Source organism: Phaethon aethereus, assembly GCF_964289735.1.
Source record: "Phaethon aethereus genome assembly, chromosome: 1".
In the NCBI taxonomy this organism is placed as follows: Eukaryota; Metazoa; Chordata; class Aves; order Phaethontiformes; family Phaethontidae; genus Phaethon; species Phaethon aethereus.
In genome coordinates, this window is record NC_138575.1 from 42,530,833 (window position 1) to 42,548,945 (window position 18,113).

Consider the following 18,113-nt stretch of genomic DNA (forward strand, 5'->3'; position numbering starts at 1 on the left):
GCACACTGCTGGCTCATGTTCAGCTGGCTGTCAACCAGCACCCCCAGGTCCCTTTCTGCTGGGCAGCTCTCCAGCCACTCCTCCCCAAGTCTGTAGCGTTGCATGGGGTTGTTGTGACTGAAGGGCAGGACCCAGCACTTGGCCTTATTAAACTTCACACAATTGACCTTAGCCCATTCATCCAGCCTGTCCAGATCCCTCTGCAGAACCTTCCTGCCCTTGAGCAGATCAACATTCTCACCCAACTTGGTATCATCTGCAAACTTATTGAGGGAGCACTTGATCCCCTCATCCAGATCATCGATAAAGATATTAAACAAGACTGGCCCTAAAACTGAGCCCTGGGGAACACCGCTTGTGATCGGCTGCCAACTGGATTTAACGCCATTCACCACAACTCTCTGGGCCTGGCCATCCAGCCATTTTTTTTACACAGCGAAGAGTACACATGTCTAAGCTATGAGCCGCCAGTTTCTCCAGGAGAATGCTGTGGGAGACAGTGTTAAAGGCTTTACTAAAGTCCAGGTAGACAACATCCACAACCTTTCCCTCATCCACTAGGCAGGTCACCTGGTCATAGAAGGAGATCAGGTTGGTCAAGCAGGACCGGTCTTTCATGAAACCATGTTGACTGGGCCTGATCACCTGGTTGTCCTGTACATGCCGCATGATGGCACTCAAGATGATCTGCTCCATAACCTTTCCCGGTACTGAGGTCAGGCTGACAGGCCTGTAGTTCCCAGGATCCTCCTTCTGGCCTTTCTATAGATGGGCATCACGTTGGAAAGCACCCAGTTGTCTGGGACCTCCCCTGTTAACCAGGACTGCTGATAAATGATGGAGAGTGGCTTGGCAAGCTCCTCCACCAGCTCTCTCAGTACTCTTGGGTGGATTCCATCAGGGCCCATAGACTTGTGGGTATCCAGGTGGCATATCAGGTCCTTAACAGTTTCGTGCTTGATTATGAGGAGTTTATTGTGCTCTCCACCCCTGTCTTCCAGCTCAGGGAGATGAATACCCTGCGGATACCTGGTCTGGCTATTAAAGACTGAGGCAAAGAAGGCAATAAGTACGTCAACCTTGTCCTTGTCCTTGGAGACAATGTTCCCTCCTGCATCCAATAAAGTATGGAGTTTCTCCTTGACTCTCTTTTTCTTGTTAATATATTTGTAAAAGCATTTTTTCTTATCTTTTACGACCGTTGCCTTTCTAATTTTGTCCCTGCTTGACCTAACAAGATGCTTGTACCCTTCTTGAGTTGCCTTCCCCTTCTTCCAAAGGTGATAAACTCTCCTCTTTTCCCTGAGTCCCAGCAAAATCTCCCTGTTCAGCCAGGCACGTCGTCTTCCCCCCAGCTCATCTTATGGCATATGAGGATTGCTTGCTCCTGTGTCTTTGAGATTTCCTTCTTGAAGAATATCCAGCCTTCCTGGACCCCTTTGCCCTTCAGGACTGTCTCCCAAGGGACTCTCTCAACCAGTGGCCTGAACAGGCCAAAGTCTGCCCTCCGGAAGTCCGTGGTAGTGGTTTTGCTGACCCCTCTCCTTACTTTACCAAGAATTAAGAATTCTATCATTTCATGGTTGCTAAGCTCAAGACGGCCTCTGACCACCACATGTCCCACCAGTTCTCTGTTTGTAAACAGCAGGTCAAGCATGGCACCTCCCCTGGTAGGATCACTTACCAGCTGCGTTAGGAAGTTATCTTCCACACACTCCAGTAAATTCCTAGACTGTTTTCTCTCTGCTGTGTTACATTTCCAGCAGATGTCCGGTAAGTTGAAGTTCCCCACAAGAACAACGGCTAGCAATGATGAGACTTCTGCCAGTTGTAGAATGCTTCATCTGCCTCTTCATCCTGGCTGGGTGGTCTATAACAGACTCCCAGTAGGGTATCTGCTTTGTTTGCTTCTCCCCTCATCCTTACCCACAAGCACTTGACTTTGTCATCACAATCATTGAGCTCTTATACAATCGAAACACTCCCTAACTATCAGAGCCACCCCACTGCCTCTCCTTCCATGCCTGTCCATTCTGAAGAGCTTATAGTCATCTATTTCTTTCTTTCTTTTTTTTTTAATCTACTTGCCAACAGGAAGTCACAATGTTAATTTTACAGCCCGGCTGTAAGGAATTTTTGAAAACCAATTGCCAATTTAGTTCCTTTTCAAGAGAATTTCAGAACATACCTTTCATATCTTTCATGAAGAGAGTGACAAAATTGCAAAGTAGAATATTAGATCATTTTCTAGAACTTTCAATTTCTTGTTTTTCACTGAGAAATAGCTCAAACACTAATTAGAAATGATTATGAAAAATTCTTTAAATTTTATTACTGAAAGCTTTCAAATTACTTTTTCTAAATGTCTTAGTCACTTTAATTCTTTGCACCTTTATATAGAAAAAAATTCTTCATTTTCTTAACTGTCTGTTTGACATGGACTCATGTCAATCTGAGGTTTAATCAAAGGTCAAAAGATAAATATCTACAACTGGCAGGATATACACCACCTCATTTTCTGGGTTAGAACTGACTCCAGAAAATAATTTTTTTTTCCTATCTAAATGACCAACATTGATTGACAAGTAGAAATTTAAGTAGAATTGTTTTTCAAGGTCTAGAGTTAGCTTGAAATAGTTGTTCTGCAGCAGTTTGAACAGCTGCATTTTCACTCAGTAGGATATTCCCACTAAAACAGAACAATAGTTTAAATTACACTAGCTATTTCACTGCTAAACATTTTTCTAAGTAACAGCCCTGCTTGCTCAAATTAAAAAAAAAAAAAAAAAAAAAGAAGAGGAGGTATAGCCATTTCTTGTGGTAAAAAATTTTCAGCTTCCTTACCCTAGGAAAAGCTCCCAGGTTTCCCTCAGGACAGCTTCCACATGCAGATATGCTTTGCCAATACACAATTTTGCAATGCATTAAAACTTGTGACAAGGTCAATAAATTTGAATAAAATCCTTAAATTAAGATGTTATTGACTTAATATGTAGGTTAATAGTAGCTCACATGTACTTGTGGTTATCTAAAAGTATCAGTGTTCTTTAGAACTTATTATCACATAATTATTTCTTGTTGCAGAACCTAATCTGGATTTGTATTTAAAATACTATATTGACAGAAAAAAATAATTTGTTTTGTTTCGAAGTGTTTGTCAAGAGTACTTAATATACGTAGGCCCCCATATGTTTTTTATTTGGTGTGTTGTGGTTATTTTCCTTTCTGTTTTGACTGCTTAGTCTGAGCACAAAATAACTTGTGAAAAGTTGAACTGCATTTTACAGCTATCATATCAATATTGGATTGGGGGTTGGAATTAAGAATTGACTATAAGTCTGGAGAACATCTCCTATGTCCAAGATTTCCCATGAAATTTAACATCTAGATTTAGAAATCTCATTGGACATCTATGTATGTAGGGCATGCAAAGAAATGCAGAAATCAAATATAAAACCTAGATGATATCATATACTACTACTCACAGTAGACCAGAGCAATGAATTTTCTAGATGTGAATTTCTGCGAATAGTTTTTCTTTTGAAAGTTTTTATGGCTAATTTGTCAGGCAATGGGTGTTTAAATTAGCTGCTTTGAACTATTTCCAAGTTTTCTGGATCATTATTAATCATACTTCTAATATGTCTAATTTGTTGTGTAGGGAAAACCACTCCAAGGTAATACTCCAAGTCATGCCTGTTTTAATACAAATTTTAAGCTTGCCAATGATCTGAAATTAAGGCTGCAACAATTTTTTTCTCAAGTGCAAATTTAGAAACCACAGTCCAAGTGTTTGACACAGAGCTGTGCCATCAAAGCATCTTTGTAAATTCATTTCTCATGGGAAAATGTTGTATTTTAATCCCTGTGTCATCAAATATAACCTTGCATTTCTGAAGTGGTCTAACATGTAGTTTATTGAACATCTAAGAATAAGAAGATCAGTTGTGTAAGGAGCCTTATGTGACTAGAATCCAAATTGTGCTAAAGGCATCACACAACAGTACCTACTGTTTGTGTTTAATTTTGTCTAAACTGCAGTGCAGTATGGAAGAAACGAAGATCCCAAACTGATCACACTTCACCCACCCAGGAACTGATGAGACCTATACAAGCACAACTTTTTCTAAGGCATTAATTAACAATAACATTACTGCTTAAAAGACTTTGCTATGAGTTTATATTCACTTTGGCTCTGGAGGTGAACTTGGTTTGCACTTCATCTCTGTAATATTCATTTGCCATTATGCCCAAATCTGCCTTCTCTGACTGGCTAATCACAGTTTATTTATACTAGTGCCTAATGCTGAATCAGCATCTCAAATTAACAGTAAGGCAGAACCATGCTATAATGTGTATCTTCTTCTATGGATCTTTTCCCCTTATTATTACTGCTGGTGTTTATTTAAGGCAACATCAGTTTACCATATGTGTCATACCGAGCAACAGAGTGTAAACTGATTGGAAAGATTAGATTTCCATCATTGCAAGCAGGGATATTACTCTGCAGATACACTAGAAATTGGGTTTTCTATCCAGTTTTTGTTCCAAACTAATTTTAGTGAACATTAAAGCATATGGTGAACTAAGATATGTGTGTGCCTTTCCTGCATTTGGAAAAACTCTCCAGGGAGAAGAAAAAAAATATGCACCACCTCCTATAGGAGCAAACCTCAGTGATGGTTGCAAATAGCAATTAGTTTTTCAAGTTCACTTTAGTTATGAGTGCAACCATTAGCCTTGGCAGTGTATACTGCCTAATATCCAGTATGCAAGAAAGCTGAGATTTAGAAAACTGTTATACTTCTCTTAGAAGTTATACAAGTATAGCAAGAAAGCTGAGATTTAGAAAACTGTTATACTTCTCCTAGAAGTTATACTTCTCCTAGTAGTATAAAACTTCTCCTAGACAAACTGGCAAGATACATACTGGATGGGTGGTCTGCAAGATGGATATGAAAGTGGTTAACAGGTCATGGTGTTGAGTGTTCAACATCTTTCTAAGGGAACAGATCCTCCTAGAAGCTATGCTAAGGCACATGGAGGGCAGGGAGGTGATGCGAGACAGACAGCATGACTTCACCAAGGGCAAGTCCTGCCTGACCAACCTAGTGGCCTCCTATGATAGAGTGATTACATCAGTGGAGAACAGAAGAGCTACCGACATTGTCTATCTAGACTTCTGTAAGGCCTTTGACATGGTCCCCCACAACATCCTTCTCTCTAAATTGGAGAGAGATGGATTTGATGGGTGGACTGTTGGGTGGATAAGGAATTGGTCGGGTGGTTGCATCTAGAGGGTAGTGGTTGATGGCTCAGGGTCCAGGTGAAGATCAGTGATGAGTGGCATCCCTCAGGGGTCTGAACTGGGACCAGTAGTCTTTAATATCTTCATCAATGACACAGATAGTGGGATGGAGTGCACCCACAACAAGTTTGCAGGCAACACAAAACTGAGTAGTGCAATTGACACACCTGAGGGACGGGATGCCATCTGGAGGGACCTGGACAAGCTCGAGGAATGGGCTTCTGTGAACCTCATGAAGTTCAGCAAGGCCAAGTGCAGGGTCCTGCACTTGGTTCGGGGCAGTCCCTGGTATCAATACAGTCTGGGGGTTAAGGGATTGAGAGCAGCCATGTGAGAAGGACTTGGGGGTACTGGTGGATGAAAAGCTGGACATGAACCAGCACTGTGCACTTGCAGCCCAGAAGGCCAACCGTATCCTGGGCTGCATCCAAAGCAGCATGGCCAGCAGGTCGAGGGAGGTGATTCAGACCCTCTACTCCGTTCTGGTGAGACCCCACCTGGAGTCCTGTCTCCAGCTCTGGAGCCCTCAGCACAGCAAAGTCATGGACCTGTTGGAGTGGGTCCAGAGAAGGGCCACAAAAATGATCAGTGGGCTGGAACATCTATGGGCCCCTCACTACAAGAAGGATGTTGAGGTGTTAGAGTGTGTCCAAAGAAGGGTAACGAAGCTGGTGAGGGGGCTGGAGCACAAGTCTTATGAGGAGCGGCTGAGGGAACTGGGGTTGTTCAGTCTGGAGAAGAGGAGGCTGAGGCGAGACCTTATTGCTCTCCACAACTACCTGAAAGGGGGTTGTGATGAGGTGGGTGTTGGTCTATTCTAGCAAGTAACTAGTGATGGACGAGAGGAAATGACCTCAAGTTGCACCAGGGAAGGTTTAGACTGGATATTAGGAAAAATTTCTTTACTGCGAGAGTGATCAAGCATTGGGACAGGCTGCCCAGGGAGGTGGTGGAGTCACCATTGCTGGAAATGTTCAAAAAACATGTAGATGTGGCGCTTCAGGACATGGTTTAGTGGGCATGGTGGTGTTGGGTTGATGGTTGGACTTGATGATCTTGAAGGTCTTTTCCAGTCTTAATGATTCTGTGATTCTGTGATTCCTATGAGGATCGGCTAAGAGTTGGGGTTGTTCAGCCTGGAGAAGAGAAAGCTCCAGGGAGACCTTATTGCAGCCTTCCTGTACTTCATGGGGCTTTATAAGAAAGACAGGAACAGACTTTTTAGCAGTGCTTGTTGCGCTAGGAAAAGACGTAATGGTATTAAACTAAAAGAGGGTAGATTTAAACAAGATACAAAGAAGAATTTTTTTACAATAAGGGTGGTGAAACACTAGAACAAGTTGTCCAGAGAGGTGGTAGATGCCCCATCCCTCGAAACATTCCAGGTCAGGTTGGACAGGGCTCTGAGCAACCTGATGTAATTGAAGATGTCCCTGCTCATTGCAGGGTGGTTGGACTAGATGGCCTTTAAAGGTCCCTTCCAACCCAAACTATTGTATGATTCTATGATCCTATGATTCTATGATTTTATGATCTGCATGATGGGGCTGAAAGCAGCATCAGCAAGTTTGCTGGTGACACGGGTGGTGAGGTGGACACATCAGAAGGGAGAGCCATGTTACAGGGAAAACATGGACAGGCTGAAGAATGGGCTAGCAAGAATAGTGTGAATGTTAAGAAAGAGAAGTGCAAAGTCCTGCACATGAGACGAAATAACCAAATAGTTCAGTACAGGTTAGGATCTGTGTGGAGAGCAGCTTTGCTGAAAGGCACTTGAGGGTCCTGGTGGACAACAAACTGAACATTAGTCAGCAGTGTGTTGCTGCAGCAGCAAAGGTAAATTGGATCCTGGGCTGCATCTGCAGGGGCGTTATTAGCAGAGATAGAGATGTGATCACCCCACTCTACCCAGAGCTTATCAGGCTGCACCTGGAGTATCGTTTCCAGTTCTAGTCTCCACAATTCAAAAAAGATGTGGACAGACTGTACAGGGCCAAGAAAATGATCAAGGGCTGAGGAACCTACCCTATGGGAAAAGATGGAAGGAATTTGGTCTTTTCTTCCTGGAGAAGAGAAGGCTCAGGGGGACCGCATCACAGCATTCTGATACTTAAAGGGCGACTGCAAGGGGGATTGATGCTCTCTCTTCACAAGGAACCACATGGAGAACACAAGGAGCAATGGGTACAAGTTGCACGGGATAGAGGTTTCATCTTGATATAAGAAAGAATTCATTTACAGTGAGAACAATCAATCACTCGAAGAGTGTAGAGTCCCCATCGGTGGAGGTTTCAAGATGTGATTGGACAGTGTGGGTACTAGATAATCCCATCTAAGCTCCCTTTCCCAATGAAAGTTGGGGCCAGATGGTCTCTTGAGGTCCCTTCCAACCTGACCTATATTTAGGGTTCTACAGTTCTAATAATGAAGCATCAGCAAAGTGGAAATTGTTACAAGATGAATGTAGAAATAGCAAAAGGAGGACTACAGGACTATGAACTCCAGAATACCGAGTGGTAACATTAGCTTCCTTGGTGTAGTGCAAGCTGTTACTAGGCTGAGTACTTTGCATTTTATATTTCATGATTCAAGGTCTTTCTTCCACATATCTCCAGAGGGAGGGCATGATTCTCCACTGCCACATCATTTTTGTGCTTGTACAAAGCAGGGTCTAACAATCACTTCCATGACTTCTGTGTCCAATTTAGACTTCTCTCATTGTGCTGGTTTTGGCTGGGGTAGAGTTAATTTTCTTCATAGTAGCTAGTACGGGGCTGTGTTTTGGATTTGTGCTGAAAACAGTGTTGATAATACAGGGATGTTTTAGTTACTACTGAGCAGGGCTTACACAGCACCAAGGCCTTTTCTACTTCTCATGCCACCCCACCAGTGAGTTGGCTGGGGTTGCACAAGAAGTTGAGAGGAGACACTTCAGAGCAGCTGACCCTAGTTGATCAAAGGGATATTCCATATCATATGACATTATACTCAGCATATAAACCTGAGGGAAGAAGAAGGAAGTGAGGGGACATTCAGAGCGATGGTGTCTGTCTTCCCAAGTAACCGTTACACGTGACAGAGCCCTGCTTTCCTGGAGATGGCTGAACACCTGCCTGTCCATGGGAAGTAGCAAATGAATTCCTTGTCCTGCTTTGCTTGCACGTGCAGCTTTTGCGTTATCTATTAAACCCACAAATTTTCTCACTTTCACTTTCCTGATTCTTTCCCACATCCCACTGTGAGGGGAGTGAGCGAGCGGCTGTGTGGGTCTTAGTTTCCATCTGGGGTTAAACCACGACACTCGTTAAATATCATTCAGTTTTTCACAGGTTCTTCCTTCACTTACTTTGGGGTGAAAACCCACAATTTTGTTCACACTATCCAAAGTCTGGGTCATCATAGCACTGTGACCTTCTTTGCTCTTCAAGTTTTTTCAGAAAGCCCTATCTGCTCTAGTGACAGTCAGAAATCTCCATTCAGAAGAGAGATTTTCTTGCTACGTCCTTGCAGTAGTACAGAACAAATTGTTCTTAAAGAATTTATTTTCCTCTAAGAACATAGGAATTGGACAGAAAAGGGGTAAAATGACTAAAAGATCTCACATATCTTAAAATTTCTTTACAGATCAGTCTGATTTATTCTATGTATTACAACAGTCAGTATAGCAAAGCAGTCCACTTTTCTCCGATGATAGTCTCTTCCCAATAGTTGTAGGAGCTGAGTTTTTCAGAAGTTATCTTTTCTGACCTTTTCTTCATACACTTTTCTATGAGTGTGAAGGTATATTCAGAGGTACAATATGCAAGGTCTGAGAGCTATATTATCCCTGTACATTTTGATAATGGGTGTTACCTAAGCCATCTTCTGACTTCATGCAGAAATACAAAATCATCCAGTTCTGAGTTAACCTATTTAGATTGAGTGTGACTAGGATCAGCAAAATTTACACTTAAGTTATCTCACAAGACTCATTCAGGAAACCTGTGGCACAGTTCAGGACAGACTATGAGGGATGCTAACCTCCCAGAATTGTCCCTTGAGTGTAGCCCTGCCAGGATATACAGCCAGAGGGGTCAAGCTATATCACTTTTTACTAATTAGGTTTTGAATAGAACTTTGGAAATATGAAGTGCTTCTCAAGTATTATAATTATCATTTCCCTATATAGCAGCATAATTGAGATGCAAAGCATGAAGTAAGGAAGAAAGATTGACCAAACATCTAGCACTTGGTTATAGAAATTATTGTCAGAGAGTATGAAATAAATTGGATTTTAGGTGAAGCTTGCTGGTTTGTCTGTGTCTTGATTACAGATTGAGAAATCTTTATATCACCTCCAGCAAAGAGACAAACCATATTTAATCAAGCTCAGTGATTGTTACGAATGAACATGTTGCTCAGCAACCAGATATCAACACCAGATAAGTGGACTTGTTATGGTAACTTTTGCTTTAAATTTTCTATTTTATTTTCAAGATGCTTCTGCTGTGAGTTTGTTCTTCACCAGTGAGTTATCCTTTCTTTTCCACCTGTTTAGAGCATCTTCTACAATATTAGTCTACCTTTTTTTCTTGAAAGTGCTGCAAGATGACTGAGAAAAAATAGATATTGACTGAATTCTCACAGTTGTGATGTTCCCTAGTTACCATCACTGCTGTGGTGACTGTAAGTAAGGAGATGCAGCAATTCTGAAGGGACTTCTTGGAGGCCAGTGTCTTAGGAGGGTTCCCCAAAATTCTCTTTGGCAAACTGTCCATGAATGTCCAAATAAATCTGCATGGGACACTACTGAGGAGATGGAACTTCAGGCAGCTGAGGCAGCCCATCACCTTTATTGTCTTCTAAGAAGTCTGGATCACAGATTTGCTATATGATGCAAATCTGTACACTGTTCCCTCCTATCATCTTCACCATTGCTTTATATTGTGTGGCTTGCCTTAGTAATTATTAGGGTCACTGCATGGCTGCATCTCCTAGGGGTTGTCACCGATTTTACATATTTTCATATTCTATTTTTATGATCCACATAAAAAATAAAGCGCAATGAAAGCTTCTTTATAACAAGATTGTTAATTAACTTATGTAATATTTGGAGCTTCTGATGATCCTTTTGCTTTCTAAGCCAGTTATTCTTTCAGGGGCATCACTGAGGTTGACAGTCTGTGGATAAACTTTTAAAATAACACTGCAAGTCACCAAGATCAACTGCCTGACGATGATTCCCTATTACCATGCTGCTCATCCGCAAATTCACAGCAATAGGAGATGATACCCATTTTCAGACAGAAAAAGGTTATTTTCGTTTACAATGAATGATGAACTTTCTTAACCCAAAGGAAACATCATCTCCTTAAAGCTATTCTTGTTTCTCATGCTCTGCCTAAAGGCTTCTCAGTCCTACTGGTTTTCCATTGTGGTTTAAGAATATAGTACATATTCCCCCACACATACTCCCCTCAGTTTCCTCTGAAGCACATGGATTCCTATGTGAAATCTACCTAGAGCATACTAGTACAAAAAGAATGAAAAAGTTCAGCAAACTGCTGATGTAGAGGAGAGTGGCATGATGTCATTCTCTCTATGGCTTCACTGTCCTTACATTCAGATTTTGACTTGCTTGAGGGAACACAAGAGCTTTCTATTTGATGTGCCCCTTTGGCATTTCCCTTACTCATCCTTAAAATATTTTTTGGCTTATCCCCATTTTTGCTTCATACACGTTTTTATAGTTGGCCATGGCTCCCAGGAATCTGTCAAGCCTTACTGTTCCATAATCAGTGTCACAGCTTGTTTCACTGAGTCCTTCCCCTAGTTAATCTATTTGAGAATAATAAAACTGATTGCCTGGGAAAATATTACCTTTTCTGTGGTTGTTCATTCTAAAAACGGGAGGAGAGGGAGACCAGTCAACAATACCTTGCTTAATAATAATTAAACCCAGCACAATGGAATGTATTGTTATGCTCATTTTATGCTGTTTATGGCAAAGAAAAAGTTTGATAGTAACAGTGTGCTAAGAGAAAGACAGTGTTATCAGATGAATAATCTAAAAGGCTGTCCCCATACAGGGTATGAAATATCTAAATTCCAGTCTTAGTTTTTGGTTATGAAGAGAATGCTGATTCTGAAGCCATAAGTGAAAGAGAAAAAAGTGTAGGATATAATCTGTGGTATAACAAGGCTTAAAACTAGTATCATAAAATGTCTGATTGATTCATTTTGGTTTGTTAGTGTACAGAGACTGTCTCAATATGAAATTACCTTGTTATAGGTACAATCATAGAATAAGAGATAATTCCTGACCGAAAGAATTTATAATCCAAATCTTCAAGATTAGAAGAGTTTTTGGTATTTGAGGGAAAACAGTAGCCCAGAAGAAGAATGAACACATTGCAAAAAAATTTTTACAGGATTTCCACTGTTTTGAGGTTGGGAGATAAACAGGAGATGGGAGTAATATTATAAAGGTGTACAAAATGTTGATTTAGAGAGAGGGAAGAAATAATTTAGAAGGGGATATGGAAAAAGCAAAAAAGCTGAGGAGAACAGGGCAGGTAGAAATAGGTGAGAGGGGACTGTTAAGCATTTCACTGTATATGTTCACTTGAATCCTTCTCACTTTGAGTCCTGCAAAGGAGATAAGAAAGTTAGTGCTGGACTATTGTCACTGGGATGACATATCAGCTGAAGTACTTCCTATTTCTTCTGCGGATAAGTAGAAATAAGTTCTGAACTGAAGATCCATAGTTACATTTCAGGAGTAGTTTCAGCTGCTTGGAGAGTTTCTTGGAAAATTTTTGATGTGTTCTTCTATGAGCTTTTCAATGTAGAAGCCTGGTTTAAGAAAAAATTGTCATTGAAAACATGATTAAAATATATTTATGTTGGTAAAAGTATCAAGCTTTAAAGATTTAAAAGAATATCTGAAATACCAAAGTTAATAAAATACCATTCCCTGGAGTAAATATTTAGATGAAGTCTGAATTAATTCTTGAACTTAATGAATTAAGTTCATTAATTCCATGAACTTTTCTTGTTCTGTTTCATTGGACAACAGCATTTTTTCCTCCAGTTAAGTCTTGAGGACTGCCATTTTGATAAGAAAGGATTACCTTCCTTATTGCAGGAGTAACTGGTATGTGCTGATAATATCATACACTCAGGTTAAATAGTCAAATATCTCAAGCTATAGAATGTTTCTGAAAACATTGCTGGTCTACACACAAGTACAGATATTCTTACACTTCCAGAGGTACGTTGTTAAATTCTGGGATCCTGAAGAATAAATCCAAACTGTATGTAAATCTGCTTTAAATAAACACTTTTAAGATGTACATAGTGAATTTCAGTGAGATAGTCATCCTAACTAAATATACTTGTATGTTCTCCTTTATTAATCAAAATATTCTGTTGTACTTTACCAACAAAAAAAACCTCAGCACCCAAAATCCACAAAAATCTGCTCAACACAAAAGGAAAACTAGCATGGAAGAAATACAGCCTCGAGCTCTGGATCCTATGGCTGAAATCTGGAAAGTGGTATTTGCCATCAACACACAGTAGTTTTTGGTATAGTACTGTAAAGTTAATTATGATGATAAGACATTGTATAGAAAAGTTGTAACTATACATAAAAACAAACTCCATTTTATTCTTTCAGTTTTGATTGTATTAGGCTAGGAAAAGGGTGGTCACATACTAGCAGGGAAAAAAACACCGCAATGTTGGGGAATCATAGGAGTTAAAGTAACAGCTGAACAAGCTTAAATTCAATGACAGAATAGTCACTCCCAGGCAGCATACCATCATCAACTTACAAGATATTGTTTGATTGTTGTCAAATTTCACATGTATGCATATAAAAATATATATATATACACACACACACATACATATACACTTTAATGTGAAGCCCCTAGAGAGACGCAGTCTTTTGCTCTGAGGAATTGCCCCGTAGAGGAATGCCACGAGGATTACAGATAGTTCAGATGGTGCTACAACCTTGAGCAGTTTATTCATTATTTTAGATGTAGAAATCAGAGTGTTTATAAATAAGAACTCTGGATGGTAAATGCTCCCTGTCCTTCTCACCTTATGACCAAAACCTCCCTTTCCCTCATATGCATGTTTCAGATGGAAACAGAAGACTTTGTAATGAGGAGAGAAGTTGCTCTAAACTAATTGTTGTTGACATGCAAATAGTACTAGTATTAATATAGTATTAATATAGTATTAATAACTAGTATTAGCTATGATGTAGTCGCCATCACAGAAACATGGTGGGATGTTTCTCATGACTGGAGTGCTGCAATGGATGGCTATAAGTTCTTCCAAAAAGATAGGCAAGGGAGGAGAGGTAGTGCGGTGTCTCTGTATGTTAGGGAGTGTTTTGATTCTATAGAAATCAATGATTATAAAGACCAAGTCAAGTGCTTATGGGTAAGGATGAGGGGGAAGGTCAGAGGCAGATATCTTGCTGGGAGTCTGTTACAGACCACCCAACCAGGACGAAGAGGCAGATGAGACATTCTATAAGTGACTGGCAGAAGTCTTGCATTGGCTGGCCCTTGTTCTTGTGGGGGACTTCAATCTACCGGACATCTGCTGGAAGTATAACACGGCAGAGAGGAAACAGTCTGGGAGGTTCCTGGAGTGTGTGGAGGATAACTTCCTGACACAGCTGGTGAGTGAGCCCACCAGGGGAGGTGCCTTGCTGGACATGCTGTTTACAAACAGAGAAGGACTGGTGAGAGATGTGGTGGTTGGAGGCCATCTTGGGCTTAGCGATCACGACATGATAGAATTCTCGGTTGTGAGCGAAGTAAGGAGAGGGGTCAGCAAAACCACTACCATGGACTTCCGGAGGGCAGACTTTGGCCTGTTCAAGTCACTGGTTGAGGGAGTCCCTTGGGAGACAGTCCTGAAGGACAAAGGGGTCCAGGAAGGTTGGACAGTCTTCAGGAAGGAAATCTGAAAGGTGCAGGAGCAGATGGTCCCCATGTGCCGTAAGAAGAGCTGGTGGGGAAAGCGACCGGTCTGGCTGAACAGAGAGATTCTGCTGGGACCCAGGGAAAAGAGGAGAGTTTATCACCTCTGGAAGAAGGGGAAGGCAACTCATGAAGAGTACAAGGATCTCGTTAGGTCAAGCAGGGACAAAATTAGAAAGGCAAAAGCCCATCTAGAGCTCAGTCTGGCCACACTTGTAAAGGATAATAAAAAATGTTTTTACAAATATATTAACAACAAAAAGAGAGGCAAGAAGAATCTCCATCCCTTACTGGATATGGTGGGGAACATTGCCTCCAAGGACGAGGACAAGGTTGACGTACTTAATGCCTTCTTTGCCTCAATCTTTAATAGCCAGACCAGGTATCTGCAGGTTATTCAGCCCCCTGAGCTGGAAGATGGGGATGGAGAGCACAATAACTCGCCCATAATCCAGGAGGAAGCAGTTAAAGTCATGGTAAGCCACCTGGACACCCACAAGTCTATGGTTTAGGGGACACGGTGGTGCTGGATTAATGGTTGGACTTGATGATCTTGAAGGTCCTTTCCAACTTTAGTGATTCTGTGATTCTGTAATAACAACATCTTGGTGAATATTCAAATGAACACCAAAATGACCATGCTGTCTTACATATTTAGAGAACAATGATCTCATGCTATTTTTCTGAACAGCACAACAGGGCTGGGCGTGGAATCCAGAAACCACTTCAGTCCCAATTTAGATATCTAAGCCTTTGAGGGTGATAATTTTTTATTAGGAATTCTAAAAATATGCTGAACACATCTCTCTGTGAGGAGGGTTAAATAGCTTTAAACTGCGATTAGATAGCAGTTCACATAAGAGATTGCAGTTGTTGGGTCTGCAAGGAGACGAGGGAAGTGTTGGCAATATTCTCATTGCGATCGTTACATTTAATGCAGGAGAGGGAAACAGTGGTGAAGTGAACAGCAAGCTAACAATATAAGAGGAATAGTAAACTAATACATGTCACATTCCATAGCAATAAAGACTGACATCCTTGAAGCTTCCCCTCCTGGGAATTGCAGCTGTGCACATGCGTACCCACATGCAGATTCATAGCTCTCATGTAATTTTAATACAATTACACCTTACATTACACGTATATGTAGATTCTACTCCTCTCTTATGATTCGTTATAGCTGAACTTCAGAACTTAATAGTACATTTGCAGACACTTTCAAATGCGTATGTGATTCCCTCCAAACTTGAACTAGGTTTTTCTCTCCAGAAAGAACATAACCTTTACTGTTCCCAATTTTATTGTGACTGTAAAGATAATTTCATTTAATGAAATTCTACAGCTAGAGTTATTCACCATGATTACTGCCATGTGGCTTTTCTTCCAGCATTTTACCCTGCCTTGCTCCTGTCTTTTTAATAGAGAGCTCCTGTTTTGTGAGGCTGCTAATACAGTCTAATGATAAGAGAGGCAGAGACCTTTGGAAAGGTTTTGCCATCTGTATGCAGACTGCACCTCTCACAGTGTTTACTGCTTTTACAAGCAACAGTAATCTTTTGCACATTTGCTGTGCAATAATGAAGTCTTTATTAACACCCCACCCTCTTTATAGACTTGATAGAAGCAGATGCTCCATCTGTTTAAATATTTGAAAAGTTACTCCTAAACCAACATTTATAAACATGCTCATGAGTACATCTGGAAAGAATACTGTAGATGCAACACTGTCACGTATTACTACATTAAAACAGTAGGATTAAAACTTACTTCTATATTAGAATCATAGAGTCATAGAATCATAAAATAGTTTGGGTTGGAAGGTCATCTAGTATTGTTGTTTTCCTTATTGAGTGCTGGATTAATAAGAAAACAAAGGCTAAATTTGGGTGCTTAAGTAAAATGTGAGGATTTGTAACTTCTGTCACAACAGTCTGTTTTACACCACACTCAAGCCCTGATTGATTTCAGTTATACTGAAGTGGTACCCTCATATTCCCCTGGTTTATTTGGATATGTGGGCTGAACTCTGAGCTAGTGGAGAAAAGGAGTAATGCACTGTGGAGTTTTATCTTCAAGGAAAAAGGACTAAAGGCTCTTTGTCTTGATTGGGAGGTAGGGGTGCCAGCTAGACACCTTTAAAAAATGTTGTAAATAACCCACTCTAAGCCAAGGTTGATGGTTGCAGAAAGGGCATTTCCATACACCTCTGCGATTTTCTGTGAAAACACCTGCACCCTGTATCAGGCATGAGACCTGGGGGTATATACAGATCCCATTCTTGGATGTCTGACTTGCGCCGTGGTTTCAATTAAGTCACAACAGACCTAAGAGATGTATGTCACACTGTTAAACCTGGCCATTTGTAATGGTCCTTGGGACTCCACAAAGCTCTTCTGAGTCTGTGATCCTACAGTTACACCACTTGACTTTCACTCCAAATAGGGCTGAGTGTCTCTCAGGACAGCTCAGCCCTTTCCTTTCCTGTGAAAGGAAAGCTCACAGTGCTTTAGGGACAAAATCTCTTTCAGCACTGCTCTCTGAATAAGAAAATGTGTAAGAAAAGGGGGAAGAAGAAGTAGTTACATCTCCTCCTAGAACACAGACAAATTTAGGAAGTAGAGGAAGTGATAAAAATTAAAAAGTGATTTTTTTTCTCAGAAAGAGATAAAAGGAACTGAAATTACTAGCCATTTTATAGTTTTCCCTCATCTCATGTTTGAAAAGGCTGTTGATCTGGCTTTTTCACGTTTGGTTGGGCACCAGTTCTGAATGTTAGTTCAGTTGCAGAAAGCTGTAGCATAATGAGAACGTGTATATTGTAGGCCTGATCCTGGCTAGACAGCTGCATCTTGATGGAGGATCTGGGCTCAAACTCAAAAATACAAATTAAACTTTTGCTCAAAGAACCACAGAATGACCGGGGCTGGGAGGGGCCTCTGGGGATGGTCTAGTCCAACCCCCCGTTCAAAGAAGGATCAACTAGATCCAGTTGCTAAGGGCCGTGTCCAGTCAGGTTTTGAATATCTCAGAGGATGGAGACTCCATAAGTGCCTGTGCTCAACACCTATTACAGTAAAAAATAAAAATAATAATTTTAAAAAAAAGTTGTTTTCTTATATTAAGTGGAATTTCCTGGATTTCAGTTTGTGCCCATTGTCTCTTGCCCTGTCAGTGGTCACCAATGAGAAAAGTCTGACTCCATCCCCTTTATTGCTCTCTGTCAGGTATTTTCAAATATTGACAAAATCCCCCTAAGCTTTCTCTTCTCGAGGCTGAACAGGGCCCACTCTTGCAGTCTCTTCTCCTATGTTAGATGCTCTAGTCCCTTAGTCATCTTTGTGGTTCTTTGCTGGATCTGCTCCAGTATTTCCATGTCTCTCTTGTAGTGGGGAGCCCAGGACTGGACCCAGCACTCCAGATAAGTCTCACCAGTGCCACACAGAGGTGAAGGATCACCTCCCTTGACCACAGCTGTGGTCTTTAGAAAGCTTAATATTGATCTTTTAAAGTTAAAAACCTTTTTTATTTTAGGTTTCAAAAATAAATGTTTATATCAACCAGACCCAAAGTGATTTTCCTCTGTGTTAGAAAGCAAGAATTATAGTCAGAGCAGATGGAAATAAGAAGAGCTACACTGGATAGACAAAGTTACATTTGTGCTATGAATACATTGCAAGTATTTCTTTATGTTTTTATTAGTAGTCCTAGAAACTTGGAGATATTTATTCATTTAATCCCATACAATTCCTGAGGCTGAATATGGTGGCATTAGCAACATTTTTATGGTTAGTTGAACCTTAAAGATTCAAGTATTTCAA